The 24,474-nt window shown below is 41.2% G+C and overlaps 1 long non-coding RNA gene across 1 annotated transcript in view; it reads right to left on the reverse strand.

The window, feature by feature from the left end:
* Window positions 1-24,474, reverse strand: part of LOC307226859 — a 469,238-nt gene that overhangs the window by 379,869 nt on the left and 64,895 nt on the right. The window contains exon 3 of the long non-coding RNA XR_013843606.1: window positions 15,947-16,899. This is a non-coding gene — a long non-coding RNA (uncharacterized lncRNA). The remainder of the gene's footprint in view (window positions 1-15,946; window positions 16,900-24,474) is intronic.

Below are 24,474 nucleotides of genomic sequence, written 5' to 3' on the forward strand. Positions count from 1 at the left end.
GCTTCTGTTGCCCCAAGCATTGGTACAATTCTTCTTGAGGCTAGCTCAAGTTGAGATTTTACAATCCTAATCAGCACAATCATTTAATACATGCAAGTAAACGTATGAGTCGCATTGCCATCATTAGTACCTTGTTTTGAAATTACCGGTATATTGCAGGGCACTAGCAAGTGGGGGTTGCTATTCATAGAAAGGTAAACAATTCTAGCTATGAAATACTTACAATCCAATACAGTAGGCATTTCGAGAGGCATGCAAGATGGATACTAAAGGGTGTTGAGGCAGGGGCCCCCCCTGAGGTTTAACGTATCTGAGCCAGCCCCTTGCTTAGAATTGTAATGGCAACATCTGCTAGATCCAAAGGCTCTATTATCTATTATGGCATTTGCATAATCAAAGGCCAAGTGGCCACTAGAGTACATCTATGAAGCACAAACCTTTATAATATCATCAGCTTCCAGAGCCTTCCTTGCGCTTCTGAACACACAGTTGCTGTGGCTTATAGTGTCGAACAGAGTTAGCAGTAAGAAGAATGGAAAATCTTTCTGGGAGGGTGTGGGGAGAAGAATATACCAGGATGTACTGAGCTTCAGTGTAGAGTTGCTATTCCATAGCATATTCTTCATCCCAGATCTATTGCTGCAACCTTTTTTCAGTATGTTCATTAAAATTAAATAAAAGAGTAAAGCACAACCATGTAAAATCCTAGCAGACAACTGCCAAAGCAACAAAATCAAAAAGACGCATACAATTACCAAATTGCCACTTTCATCCTTTAACTTCTACAGAACTTCAATGGGGCTGGGAGAACACCAGAACACAAGACATTCCCAGATACACCAAAGCAATTTATTTCATTACAAACTTTCTTGAAATAAACTATTTATATTTTATTTCTTAGGTTTATAAGCCCACCCTTCATCCTAGTGATCCCAGGGCAGAATACAACATTGGCATCATAAAACAAAGCAAGCTAATGCAATCATGTGAATCGCTACCACGGCACACAATTGGAGATCAGATAAAAAATTCAAAGCAATTCACAGCAGGTCTCAGGTCACAATTGGCCACATGACCATCTAGAACACTCATATACCTAGGCAAAAAAATGCATTTTATACCAGCACCAAAAGGGAAACAACATCAGCACCAGCCACACCTCAAAAGGAAGGGTATCTAATCCCCATGGAGATGACCTTTGGTCGCTTCATCACACCACACACTTTGCCAGGCAATGGGACACCTTGAAGAGCTTCCCCCAGTGATCTTAACACTCAAGCTGGATGGCAGAGGCACCATCAAACAACACTTAATTGATTTCTGGCTGTAAATCTGGCGAAACTTGCAACTGAGCTCCGATTCAACTCGAGATAATGTTGAAGAACTGATGGCAATGTAGCCACTGCCTATTGTGTATATGCAATTAATGACCATGTTTTTAAAATGTAAATAGTTGTGGAGAAGTATAAACAGGCTTCCCTACTTGGATTTCTTCCCAAGGCTATTGTGAAGTGGGGATGGGAGGGTTAAAGACTCCTTCCTCAACCCCTACAGTCCAATGCTCCTGGGTTAGATTTAGCAGTCAAAGAGAGAGAGCTTAAGTGACATTACAACTATCTTCATGCATTCATAGAAGGAGTGAAGCTAGTGCATTTTCCCCCGAACCATTTCTTTGATTACTTCACACAGAAACTGAATGCCTGGAAAGAGTTTATATCAGACGGGAACAGCTCCTAAGTTGTGCTATCTTATTTCCATTGGACTACAGGGTCTGTTATGTTGGACAAAGTTGATCCCTTACAGCTTTTCTTTGCTTCATACTGCTTTCTTATGCAATATGTTGTGAAACAGTCTTCAGTGAATGGATACTGTATGTATTGTCTTTCAAAGAAAAAGAAAAAACCTAGGGATTAGTTTTGCTAGTTTACAGGGGTGCCAACTTAAATAAAATATTGTGGGGGCCCAGGTAAGCCCCGCACCACATAACTAATCACATGACAAAGTGCACGAACACCATTTGAATGAGAATGCCCATCAACTTGGGGGGGCCCTAAAGTATTTTGTGGGGGCCAAAGCCCCCACAGTCCCTAGGAGGTGGCTCCTATGCTAGTTTACTTCTAACATGTGAAGGAGCCTAGTCAAAGAAGAAGATCAAAATACATTAAATGATAGTGAGCTACATATAATCCAGTGGCAATATATGCCCATGCAATTATTTAACTGGAAGATATCTATTTTGCCTTTTGCTTAAACTTCCCATCTACACAGGCAAAACTGATTTATTAGGAATCAATTGTTTGCTGTCTCCTAATGTTTTGTCTTCTCTGGTGCAGAAAAAAAATGCTCTCCTTAAGCAACTTTGCACCTGAAACAAGACAAAGGATTCCAAGATCAAAGAATATTGATTCTTATTCCAAAGTCAATGTTACATCTCTCAACATGCACTGCAAGGAACACTTGTTAATTTGCAATCATGCACCTGATACTTTGTAGGACAAATCTCCAGTGATCGCTTTTGGAACCACACTTTAGAAGCAAAATGGCTCTGTTCTGCTCTTCCATGTTGCTTCAATAGCCAAGTAATGATATAATACAAGAGGTTCTGGCATATATACATGCAACAACAACTATATTTTCCCCTTTCTGTTTTTCTTCTATTTATCCAGTGCTATTTATCAAGTTCGGCATATCAACGTTTTAAACACTCAATCTACAGTGCATGACATTTTCTTAAAAGCAGGAATGGTTGATGTGGAGACTTTAAAGAAGATAGACTCTCTTAGAGAGTGAGAGCTGATGTAGTGGGCAAAAGGGTGGACTCGGGGCCAGAAAGCATCCGTTTCAAATCTTAAATCAACCATGACCTCAATAGCTGGCCTTCTTAGCCCTCTCACTCACAGCCTAAGTACAAGAATGCTGATCTACCATATACAGCTGCTGAAAGGCCTACATACACAAAATAGCACTACATCCAATTTCTGTCAGGTTCAAACTAAGAGCAAAAATGAGTGGATTTTGTCTGTTTATGTATTTATAAAAAATATTTATATATCACTATATCACAAAAATGTATCAAAGCTGTTCACAAAAATAAAAATAAGCTAAAACCATACAATAAAAGTTTACTGCTTCTTGGAGCCCAATCAAGCTGTTGTTTAGATGAACCATTGCTGTTTTTTCTAATTTATTGGAAGTCTGGTTGCAGACTGTTCCAGAAATACTGAAGAGTTATATGCAACCATGTAAACTAGCCCCAGTACAATATGTTCAATGGGTCTTACTCCCAGGCAAGTGAGCACAGGATTTCAACCTGCTACCATTAGAAAATGCTGAGGCATTCTGACCAAAGCTCTATTTGTAAGCTATCCTGCCCTTTGAAAGATATCGCTAAGCTTATTAGGATCCTTCTCCTGCACACAGCACTCTGTAAAGTCAACTGGAACTGTATTTGTCTCCATAAAATGCTTTTCAGTATCACTGTTGTGCAGAGATAGATTGAGGAGATGGGATACAAGATGCTTCTAAAATAGATCGGCTCCAATAAAAAGGCAGGACTGCTAAGTTAAGGAGCAGGATACATTTTATCACCTTTCTTCAGCCATCTATTTCCAGAACAGACAGTCCAAGTATTAAACCATACACTGAAGGAATGTCTGCTTTTGCTCATCACAGCACACAAACATTAACAGCTGTTTGTGCTCGGCAGAGGAAAACAATGGTGATGCTTATATGATCAAACATCCTAAGTCTGCAATGCATGGTATTCAACTAAGGTTTACTCAGAGTAGATCTTTTGAAATTAATGGACCTAACTGGGTCGTGTTAATTGATTTCAATGGGTCTACTCTGAGTAAAACTTCATTGGAGAGCACCAATAAATGCAGATGTTTCTGAATTAAGACTCAATTCCCTACAATGGCATCTGGCCAGGAAACTCAGTATTTGACCCATTGAAGAAGGCCCTCCACAAAGATCTTGGCAGATGATGGCTGCAAAAATTACTTCATAGAAAAAGCTGGTAATCATGCAAATTTACTGCATTCACAACATCACACCGAAAAGCTGCTAAAAAACATAAGGACTATTAAAATAAATAAGATGGTGGACGGATGTGATAGGAGATATTTCTGACCATATAAATAAGCAAATCTAGAACAGGGCTATACAAATCCATTTTTTCTCCAGCGTGCTAGTTTAATACACGGAGAGAATGTACATTATATGGAAAAGCATTCAAAAACATGACCACCTGCTGGCTGTAGTAGGACAGTCTGAAATTCTACATGCCATTTTGCATAAAATATCATCAGCTCTTAGGTGCACAGTCTAGGAGCAATCCAGTAAAGGTCAGCATAAGTCCCTCTGAAAGTAATGGAATTAAAGCGTATAGTTAAAGGCAGAAGTCCCTGTGCTCTGAAAGGAACGAAGTTTCACAAGATTGTACCCTCCATTTGCTTTGAATTTAATTTTTCCTGTCTGGCTGAGAGATGTACAAGGCCCAGTGTTGTTGCTGTTAGGATTACTGCTTCTCAGTTCTCAGCTTAATATATTGTAACTTCACATATTCATCCTTTCCATTCATTTCTATTTAGTCATCTTCTTACCTCTGTTCAAATCAAATCAAGCAAACATTTTCATCCAAAGGTGTCCTAAAGAATGAAGTCCCAAGCCTTCAACTTGTTACTTCTAGGTTCTTGGGGAACAACAATCATTTAGCAGAACTCTCAGGGGCGTTTAGTAAATAAATGTTGTCACAGAGCAGCTTAATCAGCTGTTCAAAGAAAACATCTAACAGTTTTAGAAAAGAATGGAGGGTTTTTTTTTAAAAAAAAAGATATATGTTGAATTAAGATCAGGAAACAATTCATGCCTGGTAGGGCCACCTTATTAGTCACAGCGTCATGACCTCTCACCTTGAGTGATAAAGTACACAGGTCAGAATTGACAATACATACTCATGGCTGATCATGGCTGCCAGCTATTGATCCAAGGGGGGGGGGGACTTTTGTAGGAAAAATACTGCTCTGAATTACAAACATGCAATCTCCTGAGACTCAGCAACTCTTTGGGTTTCTCCCTCTGGAACTGAAAAGCAAGGAGTGAGTTCAGCCAGTATTTAATATCAAGTGAATGTGGTGTTTAATCAATACTATTCTGCTTTTGTTCCATGATGTGGAAAGCAGTGTCTATTCATTCAGCAAAGGTTAATGCCAAGGGTCAAGTGATTTCACACTCTCTGTAGGATCCACAACATTTCAGTAGTTCAGATGCCTCGGACAATGATGACTCAGTTGGACTGATTTATTGCCACTCTAAGGCCCTACTTAATACTAAAGTGCTATCTTATGATAATACCTCAGAAAATAGAACTGATAAAAGAGGAGGCAATAATTACCTACATTTTGAAGTAATGTCTTCATTTCTAACTTCCTATAAAGATGTAGGGACCATTTAAAATGAGCTGCTCCTTGTATTAGCCAGCCAGTTAAATCCGATATTATCCGTGCTCTCTGTCTATGTGAGGGAAATCTGCTGACTGTATTAGGCAAAATGCAAATTGGCAAGCAAATGTAACCTAGCACATGATTTAACACGGGTTTTAAAGAATAACTTATTTGATGGCTGCTTGCCCAAATGAAGACATCCCTTTTCAAAAAGGAGACAACAAACACCTGACAACATGGAATAAAAAAATGTAAGGAAAACTCAAAATGGTATGCCTTAAGTATTAAAAAAGCGTCTATCCCTCCTCCCTATTTATAATATGCTCCAGATATTTTTCTTGAAACATTTGTAAATTAACAACACATGTGCAGTGAGGGAAAGAATATATTCTCTTTCAGTATGATACAGTGAAAATGACATTAGTTGAGCTCATTGTCTAAATCAGAATACATTTGACTTTGTCAGGGTCTAATTCTTAACATGTTAGCATCCCTGATTATTATTCAGCAATGTCTTATTCAAGATGTGTTTTATATAATGAAAGAAGTTCAAATGTCACTGGGAAAACAGTGTGAGAAGAATTAATTGGAAGGCTTATCAGAGGAAAGTCATTTAGAATCCAGCTCTACCTAATATATCCTTGAATGATGAATATACCAATCAATTAGTGAAATAAAATAAATTCTGCAAATCTGACTGAAGACATCCTATTATTATAAGAGGGAGCGTATTTAGAGCAGTTAATTACTCCTTTCCCCCCTTCTTTTCTTTTGAATGTGCAAAAATCCTTTCAAGGAATATTCAGTTTGCTACAATGAAAAATACTTAGAAATATCTTAAGGTATTTTGAATTAACATGAATTATACTTCTGACATGCTGTAACTGAGAAAATAGGATTTTTCAGTAGTGGAAATAAGACAAATTTTCCAAATTGCAGCTTGAGTTACGATTACATAAAAATGACAAACTATTCTAAAATAAATGTAGATGCTTTTCTGTGTAGGAGCATTTCAAAAAGGACACAGAAGAATGGAGAGATGTGAAATACACTAAGGAGACCATGTAGCCAGTAACAGAATATAGATGATGCAAGAACGTTCGATCAAGTTGCCATTGTGTATTAACATTAATTGGCTCCTCACATTGGATTTTTTTTTTAAGTTAAAGCTGTATCCATCCTTTCCCTGAGGAGTTCCTCTAAACACATGTTATTTCTCTACTTAAGGCACGCAACAAACTTGTGAGATATGCTGAAGAAGCCAATAAACTTCACCCCCCACCCAATGATCTGGGATATTCCCTCCCTATAGTCCAAATCCAACTTCCTACACCACACTGGATCTCTTATTATTGCATACTAATACAGTGGTACCTTGGTACTCAAACACCTTGGTTCCCAAATCCCGAAAACCCGGAAGTATGTGTAAAGGTTTTCGAACGTTTTTCGGAAGAAGAACGTCCGATGCAGTTGTTAACTATTGTTTCTGGGGTGCCTGCACCCATCAGAAGCTGCGCCTTGGTTTTCAAACATTTCGGAAGTCAAACAGACTCCCGGAATGGATTAAGTTTGGCGCTTTTGTTTTTGCTATTTATTTTGTGTTTTTGTTGTTGAGGCTTTTTCGGTTAATTTGTTTTTGTGACTGTGTAGAACCCAGTTCAGCTACTGATTGATTGTGTGACTGCAGAAATGGATAAAAGCCCTCCATTCAAACAATGACTATCATCAGTGCAGGTATGAAAAATATTTAATTTTAATTTTTATCATCTACAATACTGTCTTATTTTATAGTACAGCACATTGTTTATTGCTTTCATTTTTTGGATCAATGGCATCATTGGATAGTAAAATTCATATTAAATTGCTGTTTTAGGGGCTGTTTTTAAAAGTCTGGAACGGATTAATCAGTTTTGCATTATTTTCTGTGGGAAAGCATGCCTTGGTTTTGGAACAGAGTTCTGGAACAGATTAAGTTTGAGAACTAAGGTACCAATGTATACATTTTCATTCATTCTACTTTAACATACAGTGGTACCTGGAATACCCAGCTCCTGGCAGCCATCAATGAGATCGCACCTAAGCGCCCTCTGCGACCCCGCAGAAACCAGGCTCCCTGGTTTACCGAGGAGCTCCGGAAAATGAAGCGGGACCTCAGACGGCTAGAGCGAGTATGGCGGGGTGCCCGTGACGGAGCCTCAAGAACATCTTATAGGGTTTTTATGAAAACCTATGAGATGGCAGTGAAGGCCGCTAAAAAGTCCTACTTCTCGGCCTCCATTGCATCCGCTAGCTCTCGCCCGGCGCAATTATTTAGTATAATTCGGTCTTTAACGTCCCTTGAAGGACAGCCAAATTTAAATAACAATTTGACACACAGCTGTGAGGCATTTGCGAGCTTTTTTGCGGAGAAGGTCTTGTTGCTCCGCCATGACCTCCCTGCCAATTTGGATACAATAAAGGAACTGGAGGCCCCTCGACTGTCCTCGGGTTCAGTATTGGACCACTTTGACTGGATATCCCCAGCTGATGTAGACAGATTCCTCCGAGCTGGAAAGCCCACCACCTGTCCTCTCGACCCGTGCCCGTCCTGGCTGATTAGAGCGTGTCCAGAAGAGGTGCGGGCCCCCCTGGGGGATATCATCAATCTGTCCCTTGGCACCGGGACATTCCCAGGGGAACTGAAGGAGGCAGTGGTGCGCCCGCTCTTAAAGAAAACATCATTAGATCCCTTAGATCTATCCAATTACCGCCCGGTTTCGAATCTTCCATTCCTGGGTAAGGTGATTGAGAGAGCGGTTGCTGAACAGCTTGGTAGGTTTCTGGATGAAACATCAGCTCTGGATCCATTCCAGTCCGGCTTCCGCGCTGGTCATGGGACCGAGACGGCTCTGGTCGCCCTAACAGATGATCTCCGCAGGCAGCTGGATCGAGGCGGGTCGGGGCTGCTGATTCTTCTAGACCTGTCAGCAGCCTTCGACATGGTCGATCACGAACTCCTGGACCACCGCCTTGCCGACGTGGGGATCCAGGGCACAGTCCTTCAATGGCTGCGCTCGTTTCTCTCTGGTCGGGGACAGAGGGTGGCGCTTGGGGGGGAATTGTCATCCCGCCACTCCTTGGTGTGTGGTGTGCCTCAGGGTGCAATACTCTCCCCGATGCTTTTTAACATCTTTATGCGCCCCCTCGCCCAGCTTGTCCGGAGTTTTGGGCTGGGCTGCCATCAGTATGCTGATGACACCCAACTCTATTTGTTGATGGACGGCCACCCGGACTCGGCCCCAGACACACTGATCAGATGCTTGGAGGCTGTGGCTAGATGGTTACGTGGGAGCCGGCTGAAGTTAAATCCTTCGAAGACAGAGGTCCTCTGGCTGGGATGGGACGACATGGGACTGAGGGGGCAACTCCCATCTCTTGCGGGGGTGCAATTAGTGCCAGCACCGTCCGTTAAGAGTTTGGGTGTAATCTTCGATACCTCCCTCTCCATGGAGGCGCAGATTGCAGCTACAACAAAGGCGGCATTTCTTCATCTCCGCCAAGCTAAGCAGTTGGCTCCTTACCTCTCTCGCCCTGACCTAGCCACTGTGATCCACGCGACGGTCACCTCCAGACTGGATTATTGTAACTCGCTCTACGTGGGGCTGCCCTTGAGACTGACCCAGAAACTCCAGCGGGTGCAGAATGCCGCAGCGAGACTCCTTACGGGGTCTTCGCTTAGAGAGCACATTCATCCGGTGCTATACCAGCTGCACTGGCTCCCGGTGGAGTACAGGATCAGGTTTAAGGTGCTGGTTTTAACCTTCAAAGCCCTATACGGCCTAGGGCCCTCGTACCTACGGGACCGCCTCTCCTGGTATGCCCCACAGAGGAACTTACGATCTTCAAATAAAAACACCTTGAGGGTCCCAGGCCTCAGAGAGGTTAGGCTGGCCTCAACTAGAGCCAGGGCTTTTTCGGCTGCGGCTCCAACCTGGTGGAACGCTCTGTCACAAGAGACAAGGGCCCTGCAGGACTTGACATCTTTCCGCAGGGCCTGCAAGACAGAGCTGTTCCACCTGGCATTTGGTCAGGGCGCAGCCTGACCCCCTCCTCTGGCAATCTTTACAAAGCTTTAGTTTATGGTTGCCATCAATTTTGATTTTAATTCATTTTTATAATGTTTTATAATGTCATACTGTTTTAATGTTGTTAGCCGCCCTGAGCCCGGCTTCGGCTGGGGAGGGCGGGATATAAATAAAATTTATTATTATTATTATTATTACCTTGGGTTACAGATGCTTCAGGTTACAGACGCTTCAGGTTACAGACTCCGCTAACCCAGAAATAGTATCTCGGGTTAAGAACTTTGCTTCAGGATGAGAACAGAAATCATGCAGCAGCAGCACGGTGGCAGCGGGAGGCCCCATTAGCTAAAGTGGTGCTTCAGGTTAAGAACAGTTTCAGATTAAGAATGGACCTCCAGAATGAATTAAGTTCTTAACCCGAGGTACCACTATATAGGATAAAGAGAGAAGAGGTGTTAAGCAGATTAAATGTTCTTAGATAAGAACAAAATGTATTTACCCAATGAACTATAATATCCCCTCTCAACATCCTTTTCTGCAAGGCATGACATTTCTCTTTTTATTAAGGAGGGAGGCGCAATGTTCCAATGAGGTCAAAGTGCCCTTCCACCTTCCCAAAGCCCACACAGCTTTGAGAAGGCGACAGCAGAGCTCCAGCATCCTGTCAGAGGCCTGGCACCTCCTTCCTAAAGTCTGGGAAGCTTCTGCCCAGCTTAGGGAAGGAGGTGCGGCATTGCCCTCTCCCCCAATTGCCCACACAAGCTGGTGCGTCTGGCCACGCAAACACATACATTCACACACATGCACCTTTGCCGTATATACAGTACACAAACTCACCAGACACACGGTGTATCTGTCCCTTTCACACGCAGACATGAATGCAGTCAAACATGCTCTTTCTCACACATGTGCCATCATACATACACTCTCACACACAAAAGAAACCCCCAGCATTTCAGGTGCTCCCAACTTGAGCACCATGCAAACGAAGTCAACATTTCCACTCCAGCTGAGGTGATACGGAAAACGGTGCCCTTTACTCTTAAGCGGCAGGCAGAGCGCTTATCTCAGATCTCAGCACTGTGGTGTGCATATTGCTAAGACGGGAGATAAAATATCCTTCCAACTGCTCTTTAGAGAGGACTTCTAAAGAGCAGTCAGAAGGATTTTATCCCCTGAGATCTAAAGATCAGCCAGAGTGCCTTATCTACCAATCAGGTCAGATGAGAAAGCAGCAAGGCTGGAAGGCTCTTGCCTATGGATTGGCAAAGTGGATCCTGTCCACTAGCTAGCCACCCCGGCTCTACAGGCTGCTCTTCCTCCTCCAAGTCACTCATAACCACTTCAGTTTGCTTCTTTGCTGACATGTATTTCCACCTTTGGCTAAAGATGTTTCAATTTTCCTCAAGAAGACCAATAATGCAATATTTGGGGTACATTCCCAGCAACTATTCTTTCCTCCGCTTATCACTATTCTCTACTTTCCCACTTCCACTTCAGGATCTTCTCTAAAAACATTTGCTAAGCTTTTCACGTAAGCTTTAAAGTTTCTAACTATGTTAGGAACAATTCTTCCCTGCACATCTTTCCACTTATGTTTAAATTTTCACTGCGGTATGCAATGGATTTTATACACTTAAAGACTAACAGTGGAAACTGCTGAAGTGTGCACATGTGCATCTCATATCTTCTTAAAAATTCAATTTGAAGTGGCTTTCCAGCTGGTAAAGGTTGAGTAGCATTGACCTAGAAGAACAACACCGTTGATGCTATTGTGCTAAACAAGACAGACATCCTTACTGAACCCACAGAGAGACCCAGAATAACTACCACCAAAGGGCACTTGCTTTATGCACCTAACTGTACAAGTGTACATTAAGGTCATGCTGCTTTTGAGACTTAGAAAAGCAAGGTATGGGCAGTGTAACGATGATTATATATTCACACACTCACACAGAACCCATCCTCTGAGAACATACAAGAACTATGTACCTTTTGTTATCCACTCACATTGTTTTTTCATTTGTCAGCCGAAGGGATAAGAGAGCACCCAAGCAAACAGAAATCAAGAACTGTAGCTCCTTCAGAATCCGGATCCCTAAAATTTCTTACCTGAACAACTGGTACTGGATCCCTGGCCTACCTGGCAGCAAGTCAGTATGTCAAGTCCAAAGTTCAAGCCACACAAGCAAAGTGCAAAGGTCAGGAAACACAATCCAGGGTAAAGTAGCTAAGTCTGAAGTCCAGCAGTCAGAACACAGTCCAGAGTCAAACCCAAAGCACAGTCCCGTAGAGTCCAGAAACATCCAAGTCAACATCCACCAACATAGGCAGTTGAGCTGACACAGCCCCTTAGCTCTGCTTCCCTTCTGTGTTTTGCACACTGATTGCAGCATCTGAGCTTGATGAGGCAGGTGATCCTCACCTGTTCCAAGCCTTCTCTAGCTGAGGAATCACACCCCTCCTCCCAGAGTTAGCAAGCTCCACCTGGCCAGCTAGGGAGCTGGGCTGTGGGCCCTTGTCTGCCTCAGCCTCCTAGAGTGTCCCTCCCTCTGCTCCCTATGCCCCAGAACCATCTGTGTTCATGGAGACAGGGGGCCCTCTGGGTCTGGTGATGGGTCCTGCTGCTCTGGTTCCTGTGCACTGACCCCCTTCCCCTAGCTGTCCTCTGTCACTCTGTGAGTACTTCCTTCTCCATCCCCTGCTTGTCCCAGTCCTGGCCACACCCCTTGCTAGGATCCTCTTCCTGCTCTTCTACCTCCTCCTAATTTGTATACAAATGCTACTACAGAAATATGAAAAATTATTTTTACTCCACCAAGGGCTTTTCAGTACTATGGTCTTATTTTTACAAGCTTCATCACTTTGTTTACCAACAGTTGAAGCTTTCCTATTTTTCTTTCTTTCTTTTTTGTAACCATCACCATTCATGTGATTCATGTGAGATCATAGGAATAGATGCAACACATTTTATATTCTACCAGGCTCTAGGTAGATCTTCCTGCAACAAAAGACCACAAAAGTCACCCTATGTGGGAAAGGAATTGGCTGTGCCAATCCAACTTAAATGTGTGCACAAATAGAGCCGTATTGCCAATCAGTGCCCAATATGAGGCACAGTCATTGATCTACTGCTCCTATTGCCATATCTTATACAGATTATTTAAAAGTGTGCTCCAAAATGATGAAAAGTGGCCAGAAAATATTAATAGAAGATTCTGGATTTGCTCTGATTGGATTGATTTCATGTATATTTCTAATTTTCTGATACAAAAGACGACTAGTGAGTTGTAAAATGCCCAGCAAAGAAGCTTTATATGTGTGTGGCGGGGGGAATGAGTCTGTACACATACTTATCACTCTGCATATGCTTGTACATTGCTAGTATTTACTTTGATACTTTTGCAGTTAGTAGAACTGCAAGCTAATAATCCAAAATTGTTTAAGGATACAATGTTTGCTATACACACTTCGCTGGAAGTAAACCTCACTGAACCCAGTGGGACTTAATTCCAAGTAAACATACATAGAACTGTGCTGTGTTATTTTGCAACAATATGTTTAATTCCTACTTTATACTCTTTTGTACTCCAGCTCTAGTTTACTTTTCAGATGCTTGCCAATGGCCATCAAGTTTATATACCCACAATGGTACCAAATGTACCACTATCTTATACAAGTTCTCTATGCCACATTTCTTTAACTTTCTAAACCATCCAAATCAGGACCCTGAAACTAAACGAAAGTCCTCATTGTGATTTTTGAGGAGCCACGAGAGTTGCAGAGCAGCATCACTAATCTAAGAGAGTCAAAGAAAGAAAAAATCCTTTCTGGTTTTACACTAAAGGGGTTGTGGGAAAAGGACTTAAGGTCTTTCTTCTTAACCTGTCACTCATCCCAACGCAGCTTTCCATAAACCTTGGCTTCAACCTAAGAATGATGACGTTCCTTTCTATCGTAGCATCAGATGCTCTTTGAACCTTGTATTGACAGAAGAACAAAAGGTGTTTACAGAAGACATGCCCCCAAAATCACTTCATAATCTTCCTCAGTACTGCTCACATCAACTTTAAGGTCAATTCAGCCAGACTACTTGATGCTAAATCTTCTGACAATTCTTAATAGCAGTGAAAGGATTATAGAATATTTTTAAATTGTTTGCCTTTTGTGAGATATTTCTGAACATGTGCCACTCTGCAACACATTTTTCAAAGAAAGTTTGCCTAAATAACTTTTAAACAACCATTACATAAATGTATCACCATTTGTCAAAAATCAAGTTATCATTCTGCACATCAGTGTGCAATTACTATTTGTGTTCAAACAAATTAACAATTCAGTACAACCCAAGAAGTTATTTTATTATTATTTTTGCTTTCCATAACTTTACTTGTACTTATGATGGCATAGTTGGAAGTGGAATATGAAATTCCAAACTCTTAGTCCCTGGCATTCAAATCCCCACCTTAGATGAACCAATGCAAGATCCCATTCCTCTGCAAAAAAATCTGCTGCATTCCTTGTCCTTTCTGGCTTTAGAGTCCTTCAAATGTCCTTTGTGACCGAGGCAGGAAATGCACCACCAAATGGACGTCTACTGAATTTATTTCTATTCTTTAATTATTGCATTTGTATCTCATCTTTTTTCCACCAAGGAGCTCAAGGTGGTTGTGGCGATCACACAGGGTCCCCGGACGTTTAACTATCTATTGATCTATTGGAAATGTTGGAAATGTAACAGAACAAAAGGTACGTTATGCCACATGTGGTGGACCTGCCCAAAGATTAAAACCTTTTGGGACATGATCCATGACGAAATAAAAAAATTGATAAGGATATCACACACAAAAAAGGCAGAGGGATAACTATTAGGAATTCTAGATAAAGATATCTCAAAAGATAAAACTAACTTATTTCTATACGCGACAACAGTGGCAATAATTTTAATTGCTAGCTATTGGAAAGAAGACAGCATCCCAACAAAAAGAGAATGGTTGGGGAAACTTTACGAGTACCTGGAATTAGCAAAATTGACGGATATAATAAGGAGAAAATCCAAAACTATGGTTATGAAGCAATGGGAGTGCTTAAATGATTATTTACAAAACCAGAGCTCAACCACAAAAATCTGGTTGTGTTTAGAATAATCTTGTGCGTAATATAAAAAATACAAAATGAGACATTAAGGTAATCTGAAGGGAAAATATGAAGAACAGAGGTTCTGACAAACGGATTATTAAAAACGCGCGAAGTAAATGGTGGAAGTCTTTTTCTTATTAAAAAAAAAAATTATTTAAGGTAGATAAGGACAAGATGAAATTATACAATTGAATATAAATATAGATGGGAAACGGCTATGTATTGTGAGTACTTATCTACTTTTAAAATTTTTCACTTATGATCTTTTTCTTTTTCTTTTTTATTCTTTCTTTGTTCTTTTTTTCTTTTTTCTGATATCTTATCTTTCATTTCACTGCTTTATTGTGAATAGCATTTTATAGAGGTATAAATAACTGTAAATATGAAAAGAGACAAAATATTCTCTTATTCTTTTTCCTTGGTTAGATGTATTTTCTTTTTCTTTTGTTTTTTCTTTTGTTGTGAATATGTATGTTTTCTAATTTGTACTTAATAAAAATTATTTTTTAAAAAAATAAAATAAAAAACCACCTGTCTATTGATCCTTGTGCCACCACTGTGCTTGCTTCCCTGCTGCCACCAACCAGTTATTCTCTGGTAAAACACTGAGTCCAGTCAGTCGTTAAAAGTGAACCAAAAAAACAAGTTTATTTTACAAACATTAACAAGTTTATGGTTTCTCATATAATATTCCTGTCAGTATCTTAAATTTAGTTTCTTTACCGGCCTATACCTTCCTAATACCTTCTGACTGATTATCTCAACTGTTTGACTGACTCATCTTAACAAATTCTCTCACTCTCTCCCACCAGACTAGCCCAACCCACAGACTTTTCTTATTTCTCTCTTCTAACTCCAGACTGGCTTCTCAGTAACTCTAACTCCCTAAAAAACCCCTCTGTGCATAAACCTTATACACAGTTAACTCTGCCCCCTGGGTTCCCATTGTTTAGTCATTTTACAATTAGTTAGCCCTTTCCCTATGAACCCAGTATGATGTCACACATATAGGAGGGCAAATGCCACAGTGGTTGAGAGTGAGCGACAGGTCCCAAGTCACCTAGTGTGATTCATGGCTGAGTGGGGTATTTGAATCCCAGGTTAATAAGAATGCTAATATGCTACAGGCTGTTGGGTTAGGTTTTTGCATTCCTCTAAAAAGACCCAAATAAAATGAATCCTATTAGTAGTCATTAGCTATGATGACCAAATGTTCTGATTACCAAGTACTGAGTCTCAGCCAAGGATGGCAAATACAAATACACACCATCATGCTTTGCCTAAGGAAACACCCCTTACCTGAGGTTACTGGAGGTGATTATCAGCTTGATGCAGTGCTTTTTTCCTGGAGGGATGCAGGGGTACGCATACCCCTAAACATTTTGTGAATCTAACGGGAGAAGAAACTAATTAAAAAATAATAAAATAGTTTCTTCTCTAGCATGGTGAATCATCAGTTCTGTTGCTATCCCCGATGGCAGCTTCATTTCCTGTCACGGTGTTTCCTGAGTCTCAAACGGAAGTGAGCATTTAATGTGTGAAGTAGGAGTTGGAATCTAGCACAGTGATTGGTCAGTTTCATTGTTACCACCTCCGATGTCGGCTTCATTTCCATTCCCGGTGTTTCCTGAGTCTCAGACGGAAGCAAGTGTTTAATGTGTGAAGCAGTGTGGAATGTGGATGTGCAGGGCTTTACTAATGAAAATTTGGCCTCACTGAGGGGCAGTATTTCAATATGAGTAGGAAAATTACTATTTTTCATCATCATGAGGTAATGCATGTTCTTTGCACTTTTGTCCATTTACTGTATTTATTTTTCCTGATTTGAACTATAAAATGGTGATTTTCTTAAGTGAAAAATGAGAGTACCCCTAAACATTTTTTTAAGAAAAAAAGCACTGGCCTGATGTAGCATGGCAGTATTTATGGCATCAATGAATAAACATATGAGAGCTGTGTCTGGGAAAAAAATTATGTGCTTTCTTAACCATTCTCCATCAACTGATGAGAAAAGAAATTATATTAAAAATTAGCAAAGCAGAGAGAAAATGTTGATGAAATTTTCATGGTGGTATAGTGTTTCTGTTGTGCTTACCTTCTTTCAAGATGGCCAAGACCTCTGTGAGTCTTTCATTCTGCCAGTCATATCTCCAGTGGTCTACTTCTACCGCCTTCCTGGGTTCCTGAGCATCCTGTCCTCAGGTGACTTTTCATGTAAGTATGGGATTGCAGAGAGGCTGTATACTGTGCACCTAGAAATCAGTGTGAAATTAAAGGGGGGGGCAAAAGGAAGAACTTTCCTTAAAAACAAAATCAGTGTGCCCATCTGTTATCGATGGAGGAGAAATTCAGTTCATCTCAGTTCACATTTGAAGGCAAACCTACTCCATTTGTACTTCCTGAAACAACACATGAACCAAAATTCAGCTACAGTATCTTTAATATTTGCACTGCTCCAAATTTTGCAATATAGCTCTCTAGACAAGTAATGTGTACTTGTACCCTACTCAGCTACCACCACCAATCTGGTGTATATAGTAACCAGCCTCCCCTAACTTATCATGTTGCTTCAATTAAAGTCCAGGCGAACACTTCATCAGTTGGTAGAGCATGAGACACTTAATCTCAGAGTTGGGGGTTCAAGCCCCACATTGGGCAAAAGATTCCTACATTGCTGGGGGTTGGACTAGATGACCCTCGTGGTGCCTTCCAGCTCTTCAGTTTTATGATTTCTATGAACTCCTCCCATGAGGGTTTTCAGCCATGGTTGGGGGCAGAGCACACAATAAATGTTTCATTGAAAGAAAAACACAGAATTTTATTTAATTTATGTACCACCCTATACCTGCATGTCTCACCTCACAGTGTTAAAGAAAGCTCAACCCTGAACCTATCAAAATCCAAAGCACCCTGAGAATGTGGGAGAAAAACAGAAGCCTCTTTTGCAGGGGGAGATCACTTCCAAGAAATTGGAGGATATGTTTCAACATAAAGCTAAAATTAACATTCATCAGCTTAGGAAAGAAGCAAAGAGGCCAAACTACTACTGCACAGAACATCCCTCTCATGCTGACTGCCCCCTCACCCCCGCCAAACTGCTTTTGAAATGCAGTGACACTTTAAAAGAATCTTTGGAATATTCTAAGGGCAGATGGTGAGAGTATAACACTCCGAAAATGTGCAGGTGGTGCTCGTGTTCCCTTCTGGATTGCAGCCAATGGAGGTAATCATTTTAGGATCGTTTTAGAATTATGTGCAATTTCTAAGCTGTTCACCTGCCTCACCTCTTCTGTAACATAAATACGGATAATTCTCTATGCTCTTGTCATGACTTGAATGGTTCTCAAAGTTTAATCATTAATGAACACTATATTCAATAATAGTAAACAGATTTTTTTTTAAAAAAAAAAAGACAAAAACAGTGTATCAGGACCATCTTTCAGACATAATGTTTTCAAACCAAGCAACGCCTAACATTTTAGATCTTTCTGTCTGAGCCAACTATGTTCATAAGCTGGTATTGATTTGTAGAACATGACTTAAAATCTCAGCAATCGCTGAGCAATCTGTGAGGAGCTCTTGAAAACTGAATGTATGTATGTAACTAGACATCTCAATTTAGCAACCAGACATACATTAAACAGCATTAATAGCCAGGCACTTAATGGATCAATTCCCACTGTTTGTGTAATGTGGAAATGAAAAAGGCTTATTAAATGACAAGCTTTCCCTGGTTTGTGCTAATTAATTATACACTGCATCTGACTGCTAATTTAGTGGGAAAATGCAGCCCAAAACCATGGTTTCTGCTTGAACTTTGCCTCAGATCCACCTAATTCAGCACAGAGTGCAGCTGTGACCCGTCTCTGAACAACGGCAGTATTAAATTAGAGCACAAGGCCATCAATTTAATAAGTACTGTACCAGGTAATTTGAATAAGGACAGTATTAGTATTCTGCTGGTGCACATCTAAAAGCAGCTGACCTTTCAGATCAGAGAAGATCCTTGAACACATCAAGTCGAATCAGAGAACACAGTAATAATCTGACCATGTTAAGAGTGCTAAGAGAGACTTGCACATCCCTAGACCTACAACTGTATATCAGCTTGTTCTGCAGTATATAATACAAACAAGGTTCTAAATAGAACAAAGGTAGTGCAAAAGGTACTTTCAGTGGCACATTTGGAAATGTTCCTTATTACCTTGATTTATGGCGCAAAGAATATAAAATTAATCAATGCACATAAAAGAGGCATTGTGAACACCCAGATACTATTCAGCAACTTTTCAGCACAATTTAGTACCAGGCACCTCTGTGGGTATCTTGCAGTAAAGAGTACAACATATATATTATCTTATTACTATATTTCTGTAAACTGAAGGAAAAGAAGATGGACAAAGCCAGATAATGCTTTTCAGCTAATTGGCAACTTTTCCAAGGGTTTACAGCTATAATAAAAATTCTCTACTAAAAGGCTTTCGGTATGCAGACTCAAAGGTATGCGTGAACTAATCCCCTATAGTCTGTCAAGCTGTCTTGAAATACTCACAAGCAGGGTTTGCCAAAAACAACACACTCACCAGATCTACATATGCTGTTGGGATTTTATTTTTTGTTCACTTACAGCACCACCCCCATCTCATCTGCCAACTACTTTCTCAACTCAGGAGGGCTTAGTGATTTGTTGCAGAGAGCCAGCAAAACAAAAACAAGAACTCAGTGCGTACCTGTTGGCTCTTCAGCGTGTGTAAATGATTGCTCTTTAACCACCCTGGGATAGATATTATGAAAGGCAGCCTATAAATGCCTCAAATAAATAAAATAAAAGTTATAATACCGGAGCAAAAGAGTGTCTCCAGTGACTGAACAAGCCATAGTGACAAAGTATGCTGACAGAGTAACAAAATGGTTTCTGTGAGGGATGCTGTGTTGTCCACCCTGGTTTTCCATTCAATTCCATTGAGGAGACAGATTTTTGTGCAGAAGAGGGCCTACATAATATACAGTACTGAATGACAGAAGGCTCATGTGCTCATCTGAGCACATATGGATCTCTGGACAGCAGACTCTGCAAGTGTCTCTATTTTCCAGGGACAGTCCCAGATTTACAAAAGCCATCCCAGTTCCTGATTTGATCCTGGGATGTCCCTCTTTTCCTTAGGTAAAGACTGGACCATTAGGTCCAGTCGTGACCAACTCTGGGGTTGCGGCGCTCATCTCGCTTTATTGGCCAAGGGAGCCAGCTTACAGCTTCCGGGTCATGTGGCCAGCATGACTAAGCCGCTTCTGGCGAACCAGAGCAGCGCACGGAAACACCGTTTACCTTCCCACCAGAGCGGTACCTATTTATCTACTTGCACTTTGACGTGCTTTCGAACTGCTAGGTTGGCAGGAGCTGGGACCGAGCAACGGGAGCTCACCCCATTGCGGGGATTTGAACCGCCGACCTTTTGATTGGCAAGTCCTAGGCTCTGTAGTTTAACCCACAGCGCTACTTAGGTAAAGGTAAAGGTACCCCTGCCCGTACGGGCCAGTCTTGACAGACTCTGAGGTTGTGCGCCCATCTCACTTAAGAGGCCAGGGGCCAGCGCTGTCCGGAGACACTTCCGGGTCACGTGGCCAGTGTGACATCGCTGCTCTGGCCAGAGCCAGAGCCAGAGCCAGAGCCGCACACGGAAACGCCGTTTACCTTCCCGCTGGTAAGCGGTCCCTATTTATCTACTTGCACCCGGAGGTGCTTTCGAACTGCTAGGTTGGCAGGCGCTGGGACTGAGCAGCGGGAGCGCACCCCGCCGCAGGGATTCGAACCGCCGACCTTCCGATCGGCAAGTCCTAGGCGCTGAGGCTTTAACCCACAGCGCCACCTGCAGCGCTACTTAGGACGTCCCTATTTTCATCAGAGAAATGTTGGAGGGTATGGAGTTATATGACACCAGAGCCAAGGAGATAAATAATTATACAACCTTTAGAAGACATCTGAAGGCAGCCCTGTTTAGGGAAGTTTTTTAATGTTTGGTGCTTTATTATGTTTTTATGCATGTTGGAAACTGCCCAAAGTGGCTGGGGCAACCCAGTCAGATGTCCGGGTTATAAATAATAAAATTATTATTATTGTTATTATTATTAACATGGAATAGGTCATCCCTATTTTCCTTGGAGAAATTTTGGAGGGTACGTAACAATTTAGTTCCTTGCAGCCACATAATTTTGTTATACAACAGCCACAATCCCAAATATCCAAAAACTCACCAATACGTTAGAGCCTACATCTTCAGAATAATTATTTCCACAGTGGGTTACAAATAGTTAATACATCGCACCACTTTTAAATCCTAAAGTATACATGGATGGTGTCTGAACTGGCAGTGCCTAATCAGGAAAGAAACTGTGGTGTTCTGGTGGAAATGACGGGCCTTGTGTGAGGCAGCTATGAAAATGTTAGAAAATTCCATGCTAGAGAAGAGTTAGAAAAGGGACTGAAAAGGAAACTGCCAATATTGTAATATCTTCATGCAAACCTATGGTGCGATCACACTTGTAATCCTGTGGACAGTTCTGCTTCCTAAAAAAAAACACCATACTGTAGAGCTGGAAAAAATGCAGAAAAAGGCACCCAAAATTATCTGGAGAAAGTACTGTATGAAAAGAAATGTTATGTATGGTGAATGGGAGTGGGGGAAGCATGATGTGGAGAAAGTAGATAGCGTTAAGTTTTTCTTCCTCCCCTAATGCTAGAACCCGAGGGTCATCCAAAGAGACTAAGTGCTGGAAGATTCAGGGCAGACATAGTTAAATTGTTGACTTTTCTACCAGGAGATGCAGTGATAGAAACCAACTTAGATGGCTTTTAAAAGAGATTACACAAATTCATGGAGGGTAACGCTATCAACAGCTACCAATTATGATGGCTATATGCCACCTCAGGATCAGAGGCTGAAAGTCTCTCAATACCCGTAGCTGGAAAACAACCACAGGAGAGGGCTATTGCTTGTTGGTTTCCCACAGGCATCTGGCTGGCAGCTGTGGGATATAGGGGGATAACCTAGATAGGCCTTTGGGAGGATTTGTAAGCTCTTATTAAGTTCTGAAGGAACAGAACAAAGCAGGGGAAAGTGAAAGAGTTTTTATATGCAGACGTCAGGACACCTTCATGGTTATAGATTATGTGCAAATCCCAGTTTATAAACTAACGTTCTTACCTAGGAGAGCTTGCTGTAAATAAATATAAAAGTGTTTTTTAACAACAACTATTATTACTACTACTACTACAACCAACACTGAATTTGTACAAATGATCTCTTTAACGGAGACACGCTTTTAATAAAAAGGTTATTGTTATAAACAGAAGTCAAGAGAGCTATGTTCTAGTACAGAAAAGACACACTACCTGATCTTTCCATTAAATTTACACCACATAAAAATGGAGGATAAGCGGGACATGACTCATTCATGAATAGAGTCCTTAGTCTGATTTGTGGCAGTGAGCATGGTGTCACAGGCATACTTATTGCTAGGAATGTATCAAATTGCCTTTGCTGCAATTATTAAAATTCTTTCTCCACCTTGCAAGTGAACTTAATTTCAAGTGCCAAGAATCTCCCTGGTGAGTTTTCCCCCATCAAATATTTCATAACTAAAACATTAAATACATCTGCTAAAAGAGGACAAGTAATAGTATAATCCATTTTATTTTTAAAAGGCATGCAATTTCAGAAAGTACTAATACTAATAATATAACCACCTACTTTAATGGGGCTCTGTATAATACTGCACCTGCCAATCTGCTTATCCATCTAGCACCCACAAGACCTTTAAAGAAATGTAGCTCTGTACAATTGGCACAGTGTCTTAACTAAAGGTAGAAGGTTTTTTTGTTTTTGTTTTTAAAAGAGTATTAAAGCATTTTAAATAGCAGAGTAGAAAATCATAAACAGTGAACTAGATCTCATGATTTGAGGCAAGGTTTTCTATTGAGACCATTAGTCCATTTGACCTGGAAGTACTGAAGTCTCAGTAACTTGGACTGACTGCAGTGTTTCAAGGCCTTGGAAATCTTCTCTAGGCAGCTACCTCAAGCAGGTACTGTATCTGCAGATATACATGCATAGCATATATGTCACCCAAAGTCCAGAGGCAACAGGAAAAAACCGGTCAGTTCAGGGCTTTGCATAAGTGGTCTAAACCACTGAGCCTTTTGGGCTTGCCAATCAGAAGGTCGGCGGTTCGAATCCCTGTGACGGGGTGAGCTCCCGTTGCCCGGTCCCAGCTTCCGCCAACCTAGAAGTTCAAAAGCATGCCAGTGCAAGTAGTTAAATAGGTACCACTGTGGTGGGAAGGTAAACGGCATTTCCGTGTGCTCTGGTTTCCGTCACCATGTTCTGTTGTGCCAGAAGCGGTTTAGTCATGCTGGCCGCATGACCCGGAAAGCTGTCTGTGGACAAACACCGGCTCCCTCGGCCTGAAGCAAAATGAGCGCCACAATCCCATAGTCGCCTTCGACTGGACTTAACCATCCAGGGGTCCTTTACCTATCTGCATATTTCAAGCAGTTTTGGGATACTGCAGCTTTTTTAGCAGAAACAAGGGGGAAGTATCACTAGTTCTCCATTCCAAAGCTTTCTTCCAGCTGAATGTTCACAGGAGGATTCGAGATTCATGTTTGAACACATCTCTGCAATGCAACAGGAGGAACAGCATATGCAGGAGGGCGATTTGGAATGGGGAAACAACATGTAGGGGAAATGCTGAACATTCTTCCCCCCTCTCCTGGCTTTTTCCACCAAAACTATGTGTCCCAAAACTCCTTTTCCTTATTAAAAGAACTGGCAGTTCATAAATATACACACCTATATGAGTAACACCTATTTAAGTTCACAGAAGGGTTTGAACCCAACTCTACGACTTGTTAGCTGTCTCAGAAAAAATCCAAGATCTACTAAGGGCCAAATTAGATTGCTATGTTATGTTGGAGCTCCTTCTTTGGAGGCCCCAACATAATTTCCCATTTATGAAATCATCTATATGAGAGACTTTGACAGTGGCCAGCACAAAGGAGGAGGCCTAACCCCTTTGTCCCACACACCATAACCACACACACACACACACACACACACACACACACACTACCATTAGTCACAAAGAAGCAAACTTGTGGGCTTCAGTTTTTAAGCTCATATCCCCACCACCCACTCTGAAATAGCTCAGTCAATAAAGCAGGAGACTCTTAATCTCAGGGTTGTGGGTTCAAGCCCCACGTTGGGCAAAAGATTCCTGCATTGCAGGGGTTGGACTAGATGACCCTTGTGGTCCCTTCCAACTCTGCAGTTCTCTGATTCTAACAGCAGCTCTAGGAGGTTGACCTGGATCATGGGCTCATGCAACATTCAGGGAAAGGGGTAAGAGTCCTGCCACTTCCACTATGACCCTGGTCAAATATGATCTTGGGTGCTCTAACATAATGCATAGTTTACATTAACATTTAATCCAATCTATTCATCAGTCAATTAAATAATGGCAAGTTTTCAACTGATTGGGTTTTGAGAATGTTGTTCTGAGAGCCACATTCAAATTATAACACAAATTTGAGGATTGCTGGTGATTTGCATACTTAATGGGATATGTTGTTTATATTTTCACAAATGGCAGAATCCAAGTTATAGTGAGCTAAGATGATGCATTAACTGATAACCCATTTCCCTTAAACTAGTGTTACATACTGCTGTTGCCTGCAGCTGTTCAACATAAACATGAAAAAAAATAACTACAATGCTATCCACATTTACTTAGGAATAAATCGGATTGAACTTAATTGGAAGTCCTTCTAA

This window comes from Podarcis cretensis (genome assembly GCF_951804945.1).
Source record: "Podarcis cretensis genome assembly, chromosome: 11".
Taxonomy (NCBI): domain Eukaryota; kingdom Metazoa; phylum Chordata; class Lepidosauria; order Squamata; family Lacertidae; genus Podarcis; species Podarcis cretensis.